The sequence below is a fragment of the Girardinichthys multiradiatus genome, chromosome 8, assembly GCF_021462225.1.
Source record: "Girardinichthys multiradiatus isolate DD_20200921_A chromosome 8, DD_fGirMul_XY1, whole genome shotgun sequence".
In the NCBI taxonomy this organism is placed as follows: Eukaryota; Metazoa; Chordata; class Actinopteri; order Cyprinodontiformes; family Goodeidae; genus Girardinichthys; species Girardinichthys multiradiatus.
The window spans coordinates 3,838,176-3,845,074 of NC_061801.1; the positions used below are offsets into that span (position 1 = coordinate 3,838,176).

The window sequence follows — 6,899 nt, forward strand, 5'->3', positions numbered from 1 at the left end:
TGAGCTACAACAACATTTAATTTCCCTTTGGGATTAATAAAGTATTTTTGAATTGAATTGAATTAACTAGGTGAAGTTACCTCAAAATAACTTGTTGAAACAGTTATTGAAATGCTAGAATTGACAAAACCTAAAAAAACGACCAGCTGAGCTAGATGATACTGGAGCAAACTGAAGAAAATATAACCTAAAGAAGCTGAAGTCAATGCTAATATATATTAAAATAAAAATGGCATTAACTGCAAAACAACAAGGAATAAATAACAACTAGAAACCTGCAAGCAGCTTTGAAGGCCCTCGCACCCCTCAGCGTAACTCGGGCTGTTGAGCGACCGCAGGAGCCTGGCATCGCCTCATACACAGCACCTACGAGCCTGCCGTTCAATTGGAAATGCTCAGCCATGTTGCAATCCCTGAGCCCCTTCTTTCAGTGTATTAAGATCCCTCTTCTGCTAAAAATAAAGATATTTTCATTCAATGTCCTGTGTCTGCTGCTTGATTTTGGATGTGAATCCGAAAGTTACTGTTAAATATGAAACAAGTTATTAGAAATTTAAGCAACCTAATAATAGCTAATTCAGATATTCTGTTTTTCAATGGATTTCTATAATTTGTAGGTGTTATTTAGTTTGTTTAAATATTATTCATAAATATGAAATACTGTGGGACTAGCTTTTCATTTAGAGTGTACTTTGCATGTGGGAATAGCTGTGTTATTTTGTACAAAAGTAATAAAGCTAGTAGATAAGGACTTTATCAGAAAGTCCAGAAGACTGAAGTGGAGGCCTTTACTATGTCTTGGATCAAAGAGTTCCTGACAAACAGACAAAGGTTGTGTGTCTAACCTTGTAGATAGCAGTACAGGAGCACCACAGGGACAGTACTCTCACCATTCATTTTAGTGTGTACACCTCAGGCTTCCAGTATAAGATAGACTCTTAGCGGAGGAGTATAAGTCCTTGGTGTTCACTTGGACATCAGACTGGAGTGGAGACACAACTGTGAAGCCATCTACAAGAAGGGAGAGAGGAAACTGTATTTTTTAAGGAAACTTTGGACTTTAAGTATTTACAGCCAGATGCTGTATATCCTCTATACGTTTGTTGTGGAGAGTGTCATGTCTTCTGCCATCATCTGCAGGGGTAGCAGCATCAGAGCCAGGGACTTAAAAAAGCTCCACCAGGTAATAATAAAGAAGGCTGGCTTGGTTGTGGGGATTCCTCTGGAACCTCTGGAGGTCATTGTACAAACAATGATTCTTCATAAAATTAAGAACATTATGGAGAACCCTGATTATCATCTTCATGAGCCTGTCCTAAAACAACAGTGTCTTCAGTCAAATGCTTCTTCAAATGTGCTGTAAGACAGACACAGCCATTGGCATTTACAACAGCTCTTTGAAGAAACTTTTCATAAGATGAACTACAAGAAAATTTATTTTCTCTTTGGGATGAACAAAGTATTTTTGAATAGAATTAAACCCCCATTAAATCTGCAGTCAAAGTGCCAAGTCCTGTGTAAGTGTTTAAGTACCAATGCAGTTTTTAAATTTATTTACTCACTGGAAATTGCCAGAAATATGCTGATGAAAATATTTTCTTGGGGGAATTGATTAGTTGTGTATTACTCTAATGTACAGTTTAAATAACTTCTGAAGGTGGTTAAAATTTATATTGAAAAATCATGGGAGACATATGTGTTAAAATAAGTTTTTACAGTAAGGACTGTATTACAGGATGCTATAATTGGTAACACTGAATGCATTATTTGGAGTAAATTGTTGTTTTTTATAATATATATTAATTTTGATGCAATTTTATTAAAATGGAATATAATATGGAAAAGAAATCAAAGATGTTTTGTTCGTGCTCTGTTTCCACTTGTATTAATGACTGGTTTTAAATAAATAAACCATATAAAAGAAATTATTTAGAAGTTTGCAGTTTTAATGAACGTCCTGTCAAAATGTACTTTTATTGTGAAGTATCCTGTTTACTATGATGTTACAGAGTTTGACTTTACTGGCAGCGAAGTGATTGGTCCATTTCAAATTTGAATGAAGGCTCTGTACGTTTATTGGTTGCATGGAATCACGTGATGTTTTCTTTGAAAACTATTGGTTGGCTGAGGGGGGTTTCCGTTTTGCCCGCCGAATAATCCTTAGTCTTTTACAGACTAGCTTTGAGTAAACTTCTGGTGAGCTCAAAGTATTCCCCAAACCCTTTATTCCCTAAACCCTTTATTTCCAAAACCCTTCAGAGAAGAAAGAGCAATCTTGCTGTTTTTTCTCTCCACCCTGAGTGATTTATGTCGACTGCACCAAGCCTGCATTTATTTGTTATAAATCAGTAAAATTAGGCTTTGTTTCATTTCGAAATTATATTGTAAAATATGCTAGTTAAATACCGGAGTTTGCACCTTTCCTTAAACCGTTTGTGAAGCACACAGAGTTTGAGGAGGTAAGCTGGCTGCCGTGAGTTTTGCTGCTCTTGTTATGAAGCTTAGTTTCGTGGTAGGAGACTTTAGGTAGAACTACAGAGAGCGGGTCCGTTGAAGGTGACGTTCGGACTCGTCACGGAGGACGTGCATCCGTTCTCATGACTTAACATCACTGCTTGCACGTAACGAATTGAAGCGTATGAAAGTTCATAATTTAAAATAAATTAGTAAGTAATAAGTAAAGTTAATTAATGAGGCTACAACTTCATAAACAGAGAATAGTTCAATGTGCATTTGTTGAGCTTTAAGCTCAAGAAGGACCGGTATCCGCTTCCAAACGGACTCTGGTGTGGTTCGCCTATGGTCTGAATATGATCCGGTTCCTATCCGAACCAACTACAGAAAACGTACATCTCTTTTTACTTAACAATCCACCGATAGCTAAGATGTAAGTTATTCTGAAATCATACCTGGTCAGCTGATTGTTGTAACACCGGCCGTCTTTGAGTGCGCGCGCAGAGCACAGCGTCTTCTTCTGCGTTCAGCACGTATTCTTTCAACGCTGTTCCACACTTATAACTACAACGTCTTAAAGTGTGTTTTGAATGAGCTGCTCTTCAACCTCACGATAATATTGCAGCTGTAATAACGGAACAAATATGCAGAACAGAAGAGCTGCATGCAGCACGTCTCATGCAGCTGTTTTCCTACATTTCCGGGTCTGTGCTCTGTCTTGCCCAAGTCATTTCTGTCCAATGGGAGCAATGATCGTCACCCACGTGGCTTTGTTTACAGGTAGTTCACTTGCAAAAAGTAAAATGTGAAGCAACAAACTAAACGGTATACAATGTACATCTTATAACTGTAATGTAATTGCCATTTACTAATGTACTTTAAATATGTCCATGACATTTTTTGCTTGCAGTTTATTTATAAAACTGTGGGGACTTTACTGACATGCATTAGAACAGCAACTGTATAACATGTACCTAATATAAATTTAAAATTTGTTTATGGTGTTATTTACTCATTTGATTTTCAAAAAATTAGTACAACTTTATTTAAGCTGTTAAATGTTTGAATTGATGTTTTTCAAACAGTTTTTAGTTGTACAGTAATTAATGAAAAAATGCACAATCTTGTGATGAACTGTACATCTTGGTAAATGAATGTGAACATATTCTACAAAAGTTATATTTTTTTAATCATGAATACCTTTAGCATTTATTCCTTTAATGTTAATTTGCAGATGCCTCGAGGAAAGTCCCACCGCCGATCCGAAGCTGCTCGTCGCAGGGTTGAAGCAACTCGGGCTCAGCGTGTCGGGATGCCAGAGCCTTCCAGCGACTTTGTTCCACGTCAGTATTTGTTTTACTATTATTTATGAAGTGATTAAAATATTGGTTATGTGTATATAGTGTTAATGTGGACCAATCTGGTTTAAATATTATATGTTAAATAAATAAGAAAAAAATCTAAGTTCTTGGTTTTGTATCTTTATCCATAGGTTGTGGTACCGGCTGGCGCCACAAGGTCAAGGAATGGCCAATGAGTGAGGTCACCCTGCACCGTCACAAGTTGGTCATTCCTGCTGGGAGTCCTGGTGAGAAAGTAATTGGAATCCCAAAAGTTTTAAATATAGTTTGTAGAAATGTTTTGTTTTTCCCGTAAATGTTTGTTTATTTTACTTTTGTGTTTTACAGTTCGTCCTTCTCATCGGGGCCTCCCATTTGCGGTCTATCGCTGACGGCATTGTTCCAATGCCAGGTGACCGCATTGCTTTTGGGGTCATGTCGACTCCAGGGGCGTGCGCAGATGACCTGCGCTGCGAGGTTCTGCACGCTGTAGTTCCTCGGGAGCCTGACGTTGTTTGCGTCATGGCTCCATCCAACAACCTTACGGCCAGCAAAACACCTGAACAGGCAGGACAAGCTTTCGAGCGGTACCTTTTGGCTGTTCTCAGTCGCTGGCCTTAGGTGAGTTGTCATGCTTCTTCTGTTTAAATGGTTGATATAGTAAATATAGTGTTTGTAAATAACTTATTGTGTTTTCTTTAGGTTTTTTGTACCGCTATGGTTCCGCGTTTGACGGAGTCAGAGGACAAGATGAGAGCCTATCAGCAGGAATTTCATCGTCGTTCGAACCGCCTGGGTAGGTAGAACGATCAAAGCTTATAAACAGCACTATATTGTTGTTCGTGTATAGCATAATCATAGAAATTTAGAAATATTTGTATTTTCTTCTGGATTTTCAGGCGTGACTTATCACCCCATCGACGACTATTTCCCTCGGACCCGTCCTCACATCTGGAGCCGTGATGGTGTAAGTAGCAAATAAGGTAACAGTTTTTTGAATTTTATATGTAATAGTTTTTAATCTCTCTATTCTTTGCTGTGTTTTTTTTTTCATGTGTGCAGATCCACCTCAGCGATGAAGACGGGATGCCACTTCTCGCGGAACTGATGTGGATTGCTGCCTATCAGTTCCTGGAGACACAAGAACCAAAGCCACTGGTTCAGAGCCAGGTGTCTCGCCCTTACAAGACGAGATTTGTGCCCCGTGTTGTTGTGAAGGGTGTGGAACGAGCTCCACCTCCACCCCCTTCCGAGTGGACGCTGGTGAAATTGGGCAGGAAGGTAAGAGTCTTGACCTGTCATTTAAACTGCATGAAATGTAATTTTTATTTAACTTTGTCAGTAAACTTCCAAATGTGATATTTTCTGCCATTACAGAGGAACCATTCGGGAGAATCTGAGTCCACCTCTGATTCACCCAAGAAAAGAGTGGTTCATCGTGAGGTTAGTAAGGCTGCAACTTCTTATTAGGAAATACTGGGAATGTAGATGTTATATTTATTATTCAAATTATTTTTAAACAGAGGGATGGCACTCCAGTGGCCTTGAAGGAGTGCTACATCCCACTGAATCCTGTCCGGTTCTCACCCGTCATGTTGGCAGCCGTGGAAAAAGTTTCTCCATCGGCTCTTGGCGATGTTCACACAGGCGACGAGGTAATTTGCAGGAGACTGTAACTACCAATAACTTACACTGTCACTGTTTTCTTCTATAACTACTAGCAGAGAGCTGAAATGTTGGTTTTGTTACAGTTACAGACAAAGCCTGTGGGACATCGAAAGAAACCAGCTGTCTTGAAGACTAGGCGTGCAAGACAGCAGGTGTGAATGAGCTAAATCAGTCCATCAGTTCAGGAGTTTATTAAGGATGACTGTATTGTATTTATCTGGATTTTTCTCTTTGTTTTTCTTTTAGGTTTCACCCACACCACACGTAACTTCCCCTCCTGCTGGTGTGGAGCCTGTCACTCCTAAGAAGAATGCAAGTGGAATTTATGTTAAATATATACTTAAAGTTGTAGCTGTAATTGAACATGGCAAAATTATTATTACTGAAAAAAGTTGAAGTGGCATAAATGAGCTTAGTATTTTGAAGACTGACTTCAGATGTAGTAATTTTGTGTATTTTATTCTACTGTAGGCCGAGGCAACACAAGACCGGGTGTTAGTCTGTGATGTGCCACGTTCTCCCTGTCCTGGGGAGGCAACCGAGGGTCCTGTGCCGGAGAAGAGGGATGATGGACAGCGCACACAAACGTTACCCCGAGGTCAGGCTGTTAACCCCATTTCTTGCATGTGTTCACAGGGGGTTCCTATGTCTCTTGTTCCTGGGACAGTTGTTCAAAATAGTACCTTAGATGTAGATTCTATAACTGCAACTAGTGTTGTTGCAGGTATAAAACATTTAATTTCTCCCATTTGTACCTGGAAGTCGTTAGATGTGGATGAAATTGTGGTTGAAGGTCGGAAGTTAGGTGCATATATAGCTTCTGAAAGAGTGAAGACAGGCAGAAAGCACAAGTTGTGTGAGTTGGTGGAGGAGCAGAGCATCTTTGGTAGGAAGTGGAAAGTCAGGATGGGTACGTTTGCTGGTGGAAATTTAGATTTTGGGCAGGATGCAGAATTGGTTAAAGATCTGGAGGAGTATTTGTTGCGAGATGGAATGTGTATCCTTGATCTTCAGGATGCAATCATGTTGATTATCCAGCATAACGAGTACTTTGTAGTTGTGGACTGTGGAGTACGAAATTCACAGGGGTTGGCATCAGAAGTTGGTACATCTGTAGTGGTTTTTAATACGTGTTTAAATGATTTAATGCTTCATATTATGAACCTGAGCAAATCATTAAACGCAAATCGCTATGGAGTTTGTACCATTTCAGTGGAACACATGTCCATTAATATGGATACATGTGCAGCAGTGATTGCTGACAAACAGGCTACAGATGCATGCCATGGTGGCAGTGCAGTTAGCCATGTCAGGTCACTTAGTGGATCCTTCCATCAGGGTGATGGTCGGTTTAAATATGGTGGTGTTCAGTGTGCAGCTGTAAGTGTTGTTGCTCTAGCAGAGCACAAAGTTAACAGTGTGTTTTCATGGGATTCA

General features: G+C 39.5%; 1 pseudogene; it reads left to right on the top strand.

The window, feature by feature from the left end:
• The first annotated feature begins 3,688 nt into the window (after window positions 1-3,688).
• On the top strand, window positions 3,689-5,729 carry LOC124872180 (annotated as a pseudogene).
• Window positions 5,730-6,899: the final 1,170 nt, after the last annotated feature.